Below are 12,114 nucleotides of genomic sequence, written 5' to 3'. Positions count from 1 at the left end.
TGTTCTTTGCCTTTAGGGAGCTGCAGTGGGGAAACGCGGGCCAGGTTAGCTATTTACAGGACAGCGTAATGCATTTAAAGTCATGATGGGGAAAATGAAGCTGGGGTGTCCATCTGCTCACACAGATGTGCGACCGCTTCTCATGCGATGTAACCTAGTTGGACAAAGTTTTGCTCTCTCTAAATGCATCTATCCGTTCCTGTCGATTCTCTTCTGTATTTAACATCCATAATCTACATTCAGACTGTCACAATGTATTCCATGAATATATTATTACATTTTTTAAATGAAATAGCAGGAGCATTTTTATCTGCACACTATTCATTAGACAGTACCTGATTTGAATCCATTCTAAGACTTTAAAAAGTACACTGTAAAGAATGTAGATTTGTCAAGTATGCCGCTGTTCCTCACGGTGTGTTCCCATGGTAACCCACTCAGGACTACACATAGTCTTTTATTTAAGAAAAAAAAAAAAACTAAATACAGACAAAAACTAAAAACTAGAGAACCTGATATGATTCCAGGCTTTTGTCTGAATTAACAGTGATGTTTGGTAAAACATGTGGGGAGAAGAGTTTATGGCCATAACATTAAACACACCTGTTTAAAAACTATTATAAATGTTTAGATATTTAATGAATTGTTCATGTTGGTGTCTTTTGTGTTTATGGCATGTACATTTACACAATACTTCTAATATCCCCATCAACTGGATTAATTTTAATTTGTTTTGTGTAACTTTGTTCGGATCAAGATGCACCTGTTGTGATATTTCAATGTATAGAACTTCAACTTCATCACCTTTTATTGTTTCATTAGCTCTTCAATTTTTGAGTACTGATGCCAAGTTACAGGAAAGCTGAAGAAGTAAGTGGTACACATGACAAAGCTGAGATGTAACTACCAGTCTCAGTAGTCTTAAAACATCCATGTCACTGGTGGCTGCACATGTGCAGTGTATGGTTATACAGAGCCACTGTAAGCCAGACTGTTAGCCAGTAATGCTACAAATAATATGGCTTTTCATGTAACACTGCCAAGGACCACGTGCACTACAACTACAAACGTTGGTAAAATTACAAAAACCAGTAGAGTCGTAGAATAAATCAGTCGGGTTCTTGAGATTAATAGTGAACTTAGAATTTCAAACCATTTCCATAGGGGCTTTATATTCATCACTGCAGATCCAACTTAGATGAATAAAGATTGCTCTTTTCAGGAGTAGTTGTAGCACTGGGTCGCACTCTACAGTTTCTTGCGCTAGCACTATCTATAGCACCATTTTTCAGTAACTCTACCTCTGCAGCACTGCTCTCTTGCCAGGCTGCAGCCCTTCCCTCCTGAGCTCCTAGAATTGTCATTAATCAATTCCTGCCCCCCTCCCTGGGCGCCCAGACGTTGTGGCAGTGGTAATGACCTTGGAGACCCGCTGACTCCATTCTGCAGTGTCAGTTCTCCACCTCTATGGTAACAAATGTAGCATCTCTCATGGAGATCTCAGATGAATGTGTGAGAAAACGCACATGTGCTTACAGTATGTACACTGGTGTTATATGTGCATGCAGGAGAGAACCGTTTACTTAATAATAGAACAAAGAGAAAACCATGCCATCCACTGACCGGAAAAAAAAAAAAAAAAAAAAAATCAGCTGCCTGGAAGACAACACACTGTAAACACAACATCCTGTTGACTGAGATACGGTGGCTATTGTGTCTAACCCTGAAAGCACTGCCATTAGAGTGGCCCTCACTGGAAATAAGAGCTTTTAGCTGCTGGACGTTAGTTAAAAATAACACAGTGCTAGAACAGAAGTGATTATTGTTAATACTCTTAAAAACATTCCAGCCATAACTTTAACATTCGAAAGCAGAAATATTATAGTGTACTCTGTGTTTATAACATTTTTAAGCTTCTGCCACATTCAAGTGATGCATGCAAACCGATTAGTAGTAGTGCATATTTAGTCCAGTCTGCACTAGCAAACACCACAAGCGAGCAAACACTTGTCCGTTTCAGTGTCATTTAGTCCATTCGTGTGATTGTGTCTCTCTCTCACACACACACACACACACACACACACACACACACAGTCACAGTTTGTTTCCAAGGAGCAAGTAGGTTTTTTTTATTAATTCTGATCCATAGATTTGCACGCCTGCACAAACACATAACATACATAAGCTTCTGCATCAAATCTGCAAACAACTGACATGCAAAGATACACTGCCTGGCCTCCTGGCATGAAATACATGGAGACACACGCATGCCCACAAAGCGACAAATGCTACAAGCTACAGGCGTCCATGAGAAACACATGTGCCAAGGCCTGTCTGGGGACTGCCGTGCCAGAAATCATTCAGCTAGTGGTCCATCATCCACAACATGTGTGTGCGTCTGGGGGAGAACAACCTCCCTGTGAGGGTCTCATGTCCTCCTGGCTCCTTACACCTCCCAACCTGACAGCCCTGAACACAGGGGCATCCATCTTTCTCCCACCCTGACACCTCAGGGATTTACCTCCTCCCCTCTTTCAATTATTCAGAGCCAGTGCAATTATGGCCTGGACTCAGAGCCATCGATAGCCACCGTAATGTGCAGCAGCTGGGCTGAAAATGACAAAATCGCCACTGTGACACTTTTCATTTTTCCCCAACAGTCTGCAATTACCAGCCATAAACAGGTATTAGTGTGAGACACATGCTGAGAAAAGTTAAAGAGGAAGGGAGTGTGTATACAGCAGCATGGTGACTAATGGGAAATTTACTGCTCATCCCACAGAGCCATGAGGAGAAAGAAGAGTGTAACAGGGTGGTAAATGACTTTTACACTTACATACACAAGGGATACACTTGTAGGATCCTTTTTGGAGGTTATGCTTAACTTGTACAGTTTAAATGGACAAAACGGAAAATTCAGCTGTAGAGAAGTGAAATGTTACCAGCGACATGCATAACAGACAATTAAATAAAAGGAAATACTGGAATAACAAATACTGGAATTCCCTTTAATTCCTAAAATATTTTCTGAACCCTAATTTGTAAAATTGTCGTTCTATGGATATGAGTTTAGATGAATGTAGTTGTTCGAGTCTATTTGCTAGTAGGCAGCAATGGTAGAAACACAGAATTAAGCCATTCAGGGTGTAAACCACAGCCATTCTGGATTTAAGCCCCTGGAACAGCCTAATTCAGTTTACACATCAGAACAAATCTGAAACAGTAAACAAATAAATGCTGGTCACAGTATGGATAATTGCCCCTTCAACTGGTCATATATTCGTCAGGGGTCTCTTGAGAAAATGTTAGGCCCAATAAAAAAAGATTAAACTGTAGTTTGATGCAGAATCATAGCAGCTGAGTCTGATGCCATCTGGGAGCCTGATTTTAGAAAGCATTACAATACACTAGACTGTCTCCCCTGAGAATGTATGGCTCATTTTATGTCATGTTATTCAAGTGTTCAAATAACAGGCAATTGAGAAACCCCATGGGACAAAGAAACCCACTCCACTCAAATGACTTAAATAAATTGCAGTGTCAGTGCCTGCAATGATGACAATACACAAAGCTTTTCTTCTGGCATTGATTTTTATTTAATATCAGCAATGAAGCAGGGGCTAAACAGACGTGGCTCTAGTAGAAACATGGGGATCTGCTATAGAGCCCCGATTATCAGACAGAGAGAGAGACAGACAACACTCCTTCAGGATCAGCACAAGACAGATAAGATCTATTTGATAAAATATCCTTTCATTCCTTGAGAGAAAGATGGGGAGGAGGGAGGAGGACAGCAGCGGAGAAACAAGTGATAAGCACCACTGTAGAAGAACAAAAACCATTTGATTCTGAGGGAGGAGGAGGAGGAGAGGAGATGCGGGACAAGAAGGAATAAGTTAACGGCCCACGCTGCGAGGCTGAGGAGCCTGCCTCTGCTGTTCTGCAGAGACAGAGCAGACCTGCCTGCTCGGGGCAGACGCAGACTATAAAACCCTCCTGTACGAGTCTATTAAAAGGGATATGAGACTATCTTCTGGTTTTTGACATGTCCCCAGACTGTCTGCATGGAAAACAAGATTTTACTGCTGTGCAGCTCCAGTTGCCATAGCAAAACTGTGCTATCACACTTCATCTTCCAGAATAACAGCCTCTTTATGCTTTCTTATCACACACCCGGTGACAACAGGTTTGAGTTTGACAAAGAAGTAAAAAAACAGAGACAACTTCTATTTCACAGCACAGATTCACAGAGAAGGTGCTGTGATTGCTGATTGGAAGAAAAGCTAGAACTGGGAGCACAGTAATTACTGTATGTTACCCCAAGCCCACCTTAGAGTAACACATTTTTCATAATCCTCCTTCGCAGGATCACAGCCCCTGCAGAGCACATTATGAGGAGTACTTTGTTGATTAAGCTTGTGTAACCCTGTTGTTTGGCCTGACTTCTACAGGAATACGGGTCATTCAGCGAGGCCCTTGGCACCATAGTGAGCCTCATTGTCCTCCCTCCTAAGCAGACTTGTTACATGAATACAAAAGGACACATAAACACACAAACCATACGGAGAGCAAATGATTAGTCGAAGGCCTCTTAGAGAACTCGCTGCCCTCTTGGAAAAAGGGAAGTGCAGCACATGTGGCTGACAAAAGCGCGATGACGCAGGCTTGCACAGGGGGAGAGACCTGTACCCTCACTAACAGCTTTTGACAGTTTGTGAAGGAATGACAGGCGATGAGAAGTAAATGACTCACACACCAGGCATCTCTAAATCTCAACAACAAACACACTTAACCTCCAAACCACTGAGGTAAGTAGAGAAAGAAAATTCAATATCTGGCTGTTTCTGCCCCTAACAAATGATTATTTCAAAGTAATTTTCCTGCCTTACATTATTTCAAAACCCTGTCATTGCTCCAACACAATGGGTTTGTTTTTCAGTGGTGAATAAAACCTTGAAGGTTTAAGAGCTATAGTGCTCTACAGGTAAAAAAAAAAAAAAAAAAACTATAATGAGAGAGCTGGAAAAAAAAAAGCTGAGGGGTCCAAACAACCTTCAAGCTAGAAGAAATGTCCTTGCTACTATAAAAACATTCCACAAGTTTGTTTGAAATGTCCTCTATTGTCCTCATTCCACTAGAACTCTATGAAAACTTAAGATTCTCCACAGCTGGCGTTTGCATTGTGCAATCTGGGTCACACTCTAATAAAAGCAAGTGTATGTGCAGATAGTACCTTCTGTATGTAGGGCTTAATTTGTGTTCCTGGCTGTGTGTGTGTTTCTGCAGTGTAAGCACATGCTGTCCTCCATCTGCTGTTTGATAGTGGCTCTTTCTTTTCCTGTGCAACCAGCCAATCAGTGAGCTTCCTGTGCAGCTCTGCTCCAGAGAGGAAACGGGAGAAGACTGCCACACACTCCTGACAAAAAACCCTGGATAAGATACGTACACACGCAGGCACAGAAACAGCTGGACAGACTTAGCCACACAAACACTCTGCTCGTCCTTCTCTTTCCTTCCATCTTAGACTTCAGGCCTTGTTTTTCATTGGTCTATCTACAAATACTGCATGTTCCCTTTGTCCTTATTTTATCATGGTCATTAAGCAGCCTGGTGGGGACTAAAATATTTGAAGTGCACAACAATGAAGGGGAAATGTCATAAGCAAGGGTATGAAAGGGGCTTTTGCAGCTGTACAGCTTGTAAACACGGGTTGTAATAACAGGCAAATGAATCACAATTGATGCTTTAGGTCTGCATTTACTTTGATCTGTCTGTTTTAGTTCTCCCTACACACCTCATACAGTGATACCTGTAGGTCTGCAGTCTTAATATGGCTGGCCACAGAAATGAGAGAAAAAAAAAAAAACCTGGGAATGTCTATAATGTCAAAAGTGGGAACTGAATTATCAAGAAAATAGTGACGGCATTTAATTCTTTCTCAAAAAATATGGCACAATAATAAAATCCAACCAAATTGCATCTACCCAGCATAAATACAAACAATCCCATTTTACATTTTAAAACAACACGCACTGTTCTGAATTAGCTAGAGCATGCACGGTAAAGTTAATGGCGTTTTTAGTGTTGTACACGACTGTGCAGTCCTCTCTACTCACTGCTGTTTAGCACCAGCATGTTTCAGTTCTTGTTTCTTGCTTCTTTCTACTAAGAACAAACACAACAAACTGGAGCCATGACTCTCCAGAGTAAGGAAGTGACAATGTCCACAAAATGTGCCAGGACCTTGTGACAAAATCAACCCTGTGCAAGTGAAAGAGAGTTTTGTGTCTGAACTGAAATTGATCCATAAGACTAATTGCAAGTGTAAGTGTATAAAAAGCTACTACACATCCATGCACCGTTATCTATGCAGGCCACAGTGTTCTGAATTACCTTGATGAGTGTTGATTCAATGTATGCCAATTCTTAGATCCATAATAGCAGGTCACATGGTGAAGACTTAGTACATTCGTCACATTGCTGTCATCATCTTCAGTGGGAGGTTGGACAGATGGTGGAGGTAGCGAGGGAAAGGTCAGCTCCCACAGCCCAGTGTGGATGGATGCTCCCTGGATCCGGGCGGAGGAGAGTGACTGGCCTCAGTGTTTCACTTCCAGCAGCGGCTCACCAAGAATTTGTGAAGCAGCACTGCAAGCCTTAGAGGGATGCTGCTCACCACCTTCAATTCAAAAAGAGAGCAAGAAGGACAGAGAGCATGTTAGAGAGGGAATAACTCAGCAAAAACAAAAAGACAGAGGAGGAGAAGCTGGATGAGGAGGATGTTTCCTGCCCTGAGCAGAAACAGTATGTAGCAAGTGTGCAGTTAAGACAGAGAGCAGCTTCCCAAAAGGAGGAACCTGCGAAGTAATGAGGAAGACCCAAAATATTGTGAAACCACATATATGCGTGCATCTTCTGTGGGTTGTTCTTCAATCATGATGATGCATTTAGCTTGGAGCGGAAATCAGAATATGAACAGTTTTGTGACCATGGCACAAAGTTTTAAAAAAGTGCCCAAGGGTGATATACACATGGCCACAACATGTAACTATAGCGAAGAGGACTTTTAAATGAGTCAGAAGAGTACTCTAATGAGAGCCTCTGATGCTAATCAGTCTTCCTAATCCAGCAGACACTACTTGTATCCAGGCTAACCTCGTTTACCAACAACAACAAAAAAAAAAGTGGTTTCTCTAATTTCTAAATCTACTGAAACCCAGATTTTACATAAAGCCTCTTTCTGTCTTGTTACCAACATATTTATTTTGATCCCAGGACAGTTTGAAGTTATGAAACTGTTTCCAAAAACAAAAATGAAAAACTACATGCTGGAGATGCAAGGTTTTAGCTTGAAAGCTGCAGGGAAGCATGTTGAGTGGTTGCTATGGCGAGCAGATTAGATGATGGCAGACTTGTTCAAACTAGGTTCCCTTCTCTCTCTCTCTCTCTCTCTCTGTCTGTTTCTCTATTTCTAGGCTGTAGCAATAAATGAATGAACACATATCCTAAAGCCCTCCCCATCTCCACCCCTATCCAGTTGATGCTCAAAGAGCCACTCAACATTTGCTCTGTGACATCCTGGATAATGAGGTGCCATGCATGAGGATTTCCATGAAAGCCAAATAATAGCCCAAGCAAAAGAGGCTGTGCTCAGAGGCCAGGATAGAGTGGACCAAAGATGGAGACTTTTAAAAAAAAAAAAAAAAAAAGAGAGAGATCATTTTCTCAAACCTGCACAATACATTTTTAAATTTACACCCAAGTTCCTTGAAAGCACAGTGAGCAAGTATTTCAAACCACATATCATTTCAAAGTTCATAAATAAATAATAGCAGGTCTGACAGTGTGGAATCAGATGAAGCGAACTACTGAATAATAGAAGGACCTTCTTGTAATGCAATCAGATGCAGAACTTTATGCTCAATATCATCACTGGAAAATACTGCAACACATGAAAGCTGCTGAATGCAGAATGAGATTTTTATGTGCAAGATCGTTTATTCTCCTGAGTGTGGAGAACAAAGTGTGGCTCATTTTTAAAAGGGTCTCTGTACATGCACATGGACAAAATACAAAAGGTAAGAAAGGTAAAGTACTTGGCCTGCTCTGGTTGTGCTCTATAGGGGAAGGAAAATGCACTTCCTTATCTTCTCTAAAATACAACAACACATTTGCTATCAGGTTTAATTCACAGCTTATTTGAGGGAAAGCTGCTGGTGCACTGCTGCAGACACTACAATATGCGGTGAACATGCAGCCTTAGTGACTATCAGTGTATCACTTCCTCACAATCATACTCTGATTACCACGATGCATGTGATAAACACCATATAAAGATGGGTGATCATATGTGACTTGTAAAATGACTATTTGAGCCAAAATGTGCTCAGCCTGGTGTAAGTAAAGAAGAAAGAAAACATAGGAACTATTTCCTGATCAAACCTTTATATAAATGATAAACTAAAATATAGTCGGCTTGTTAAATAATTTACTAATATTTCAGTTGATTCCACTAAAATGTGCAGTGGTTTCATTCATATGCAAAGTAAAACATATAAAAGTAAAAAAGAGAAATACCAGTATACTGATTTGTGCTTATCCTGAAGTGGTAGGACTCCATGAATGCATAGAGACAAGAGGCAAAAAAAGAGAGAAACCGGAGGAAGATAAAAGAAAGCACTAGAGTTTCTGGTATTTTTATGATTCAGTTCATGCTAATCCATGACAGAGACTAATATCTGTAGTCAGTGCTCTGTTTGTTGCTACTAAACTGCACAAACACCACTGCATTTAAATTAGCTTTAGAAACATGAGGTGATAATTCTCTGCATATTCGTAATGCAAACACCTAGAGAGTTACCACAGCAACGTAACACAAGAGGCAGCACAGAGAAATGACAAATGACTTCCAGATGCTAGGTCTGATTACGTGTATGCAGCAACTTCATAGAAGCGATGTTGGGCTCGGTCGTTTTTAGGTCTCTGTGCTTCATCTTCCACAGGTGTGAGATTTACAGCTGCACACTAAAACATGGTTTCATGAAAACCGTCATACAGCCGTTATTTCCCCGGTAAATCCCAATGCCTAGCTGAAAATACACAGTACCAAGGTGACAAATGCCCACTCAAACACAGATAGACACCTCACACACCTATATGCATACACACACAGACGCAATTGGCTCTGTGACTCATCCACCTCTCCAGGGTCAGGGGTCAATCATATTAGAGCATCATACTGAGATCTCTGAGCGCACCGACACAAACCCATTTATGAAGATAAGCTTGGAGAGTAACTGTTGTCACACACACACACACACACACTCCCTGAGTGAAAGAGAGAGAGAGATGTCACTTCACCCACTGAGTTACTATCAGGCCCTAGCATCAGTCCACACAGCACTGTTTACAGAAGTCTTCTCGGACGTGCAACTGTGTGTCACTTCCAAAGACACAACAAATCCAATAATGGCACAGGACCTCTCCGGGTGGGGTGGGGTGGGGTCACAAGATACTGTACATCTCAGTGGTGCTGAGATGTTTAACAGGAGAGGAGAGCATTGAAAATACAATACTCAAGCACAAAATAGCTTTTAGATTTAGCTCAAGCCTTGCTTTTTGAAATTATTGGATGATTTAAACTTTTCAGGCCTCTTATAATTATTCATGTAAATAAATCTGAGAAGGAGAAATACAGTCCTAGAAGTGGAAAGGCTCATTGTGATTTATGGTGTTTACAGCCAAACCTGAAAGAGACAAAACCAGCACCTAGATGAAAACTGCAGCAGCAAAGATTAGAATTAATGGTACTACAGGAAACAAATGCACAGACTTTATGCCTTTATGATCAGATGCAAGTAGAGCTGTGTCCCAGGTGAGCTGTCCACGCATTTTGTGCTGAATATTCCATAGCAAGGGGACAGACGGCAAGAAGGAGTGGGATTTTGTAAGCACAGACTCCTGCGCCTGTCTGTCTCGCTTCCAAACACACCGGTGTATCTTGGCATCCGGGTCTGAGTGAGCAGCCCTTAGCCAAAGCAAGCAGGATGTGAAAGTCATAATATCACATAGCAGCTCTTCTAAACTTGACAATCACCGTTATTTATAAGCAAATATCTAGAAAATGTCCTACAGGGTACAGACTACATCAAAAGTGTGATTTATTTTTGTGTGCAGATAAATAAGAAGCCTGATTTAATATTCACCTGTGGTTCTGTCAGATCCATAACCAATACAGTGATGGTATAAGCCGTCACCAGTCAGCCTAAGCTGCATGTCTTTGGACTGTGGGAGGAAGCAGGAGCACCCGGAGACGAGTGCTTTCAACGGGAGAACATGCAAACTCCATAGAAATAAGCTCCAAAACTTGTTTTAATGTGTACAGATGCTGTTGAAGCCTCCTGTGACCCAGAGTCATTGATCACCACTGGCAGCAGTGCAGTGATATTAGCTTCCAAAAGGTTTTGAGTGGGACTGACCTCTAACCAATCAGAGACTTTCACATCTGATCAGTAAGTTTTGTTGCACTCTCATTTACTGTATCTGAAGAGCTGAGCAGAGCGTGGTGGAGCACAGCGGAGCAGGGAGGGGGAACGTTGGGCGGAACAGAGTGGGTTGATTTGGAGTTTCATGCTATTGCGACCTTCAGCTACATACTGTAGTTTTAATTAAGTGAAATGTCTAGACAAATATACGATGGCTTGCTATGAAACTTAAATATTCATGTCCCCCTCAGAATGATCTTTTTTGGTGATCCCTATTCTAATACCACTATCATCAGTTTAACATTTCAACCTTTTCTGCTGCGTTCTGTGGATACAGTATTACCTTATTTATTGTTTTGTTTAATGCCTGATGAAGGTATATGAGCAAATGTAGTTTCTTTAGTCAAAATTGTGCAATACTTTGTGGGAGTCCACCATTACTTCATTATATTTAATTCTCCCACATGCCCGCCTTAGGAATTTGCATTAAACTATAACTATTTTGCTATAACAACAACAATAAATATATGCTCAGTTTGGTCAGCTCATCAAACCAGTTTTCAATCCTTAACAGTCTTAAGTTCATGACAACTGCAGCATGTAAAAGCAGCCATTATTCAGCCATACATCCCACAGTCCAGTATGCATCCCCTCAGTGTTGGGGCCTCTCTCCCCTTCCTCCTCTCACATCCTTTCCCAAAGCTCTCTCTCCCAAGTGGCTGAGAGCAGCTCCAACAGGACAGGGTTAGGATTAAACAAGTCCCCAGCCGAGGATTCCCTGCAACGCTTAAACCCCGTGAACCCCACCTGGTAAATATTCATGACAGAGAAACAGCAGTATTCCAGGACAAAAGGGGAGAAACATTCCACACATTGTTAACTCCAAACCATTCTCTAATATACTCACAAGCTCACACACAGAACCTGACATTAATGGGCATGTACTGTAAGAAACATGCACGCCCACACAAAGGGAAAAGAGCCCTGTGGATTTCTCAGCCTCTCTGTGTGTATATCTGGCTACAGCCCAAGGCTACATGCCTTGTCTGTCTGCAGAACAGAGCTGTTTCGCACGTTGGAGAGAGAACCGTGAACATCTTCCACTTCTTTCACAGAGAACTACCAAAAGTTTGACCTGGAGTAAGAAATCAAAAAACAACACAGTCTGTGAGGTAACACATAACAATACCCTTTGTTAAGAAAATGGTTAATTCAATTTCAGTTCAATATTCATCTGTTTCAGATCATTGCTCCAGAAAGGTCAGGCTGTCTACTGGATGTTTAACACATACATCAGCTAAGAGGCATGCTCTAGAAGAGATGTACCACTGCACCCTTGCATGAACGCTTTATAAAAAAAATAAATGAATAAAAAAAATAAAAATAAACCACTAAACTTCAATCCTACGGTCCCTCTTGTACTCATGAGCACCTCAGCTGCTGGTCAGGGGAACTCTACACCGATTTCATATCCTTGTTATGATGCTGACTCAGAAGATGCTGTCCAAAAGAAGGAAGAGAAACAGTTTAGATCATATCCTGTGTGAGCTGTGGTTCACATTGAAACTTGGGGATATAAAATTAGCTAGACTGTGAGATGTAGCAGGAGACAGAGTGCAAAGGGACAGGC

At 41.4% G+C, this 12,114-nt stretch overlaps 1 protein-coding gene across 1 annotated transcript in view; it reads right to left on the bottom strand.

The window, feature by feature from the left end:
* Positions 1-12,114, bottom strand: part of ptprea (protein tyrosine phosphatase receptor type Ea) — a 44,485-nt gene that overhangs the window by 17,216 nt on the left and 15,155 nt on the right. Inside the window, exon 2 of the mRNA XM_020605125.1 lies at positions 6,394-6,679. The gene's annotated coding sequence lies outside the window, so the exon portion shown is untranslated. The remainder of the gene's footprint in view (positions 1-6,393; positions 6,680-12,114) is intronic.

Source organism: Monopterus albus, unplaced genomic scaffold (assembly GCF_001952655.1).
Source record: "Monopterus albus unplaced genomic scaffold, M_albus_1.0 scaffold69.1, whole genome shotgun sequence".
Classification (NCBI taxonomy): domain Eukaryota; kingdom Metazoa; phylum Chordata; class Actinopteri; order Synbranchiformes; family Synbranchidae; genus Monopterus; species Monopterus albus.
The sequence above is the reverse complement of the archived record's forward strand: the minus strand, read 5'-3'. Positions and strand labels throughout refer to the sequence as shown.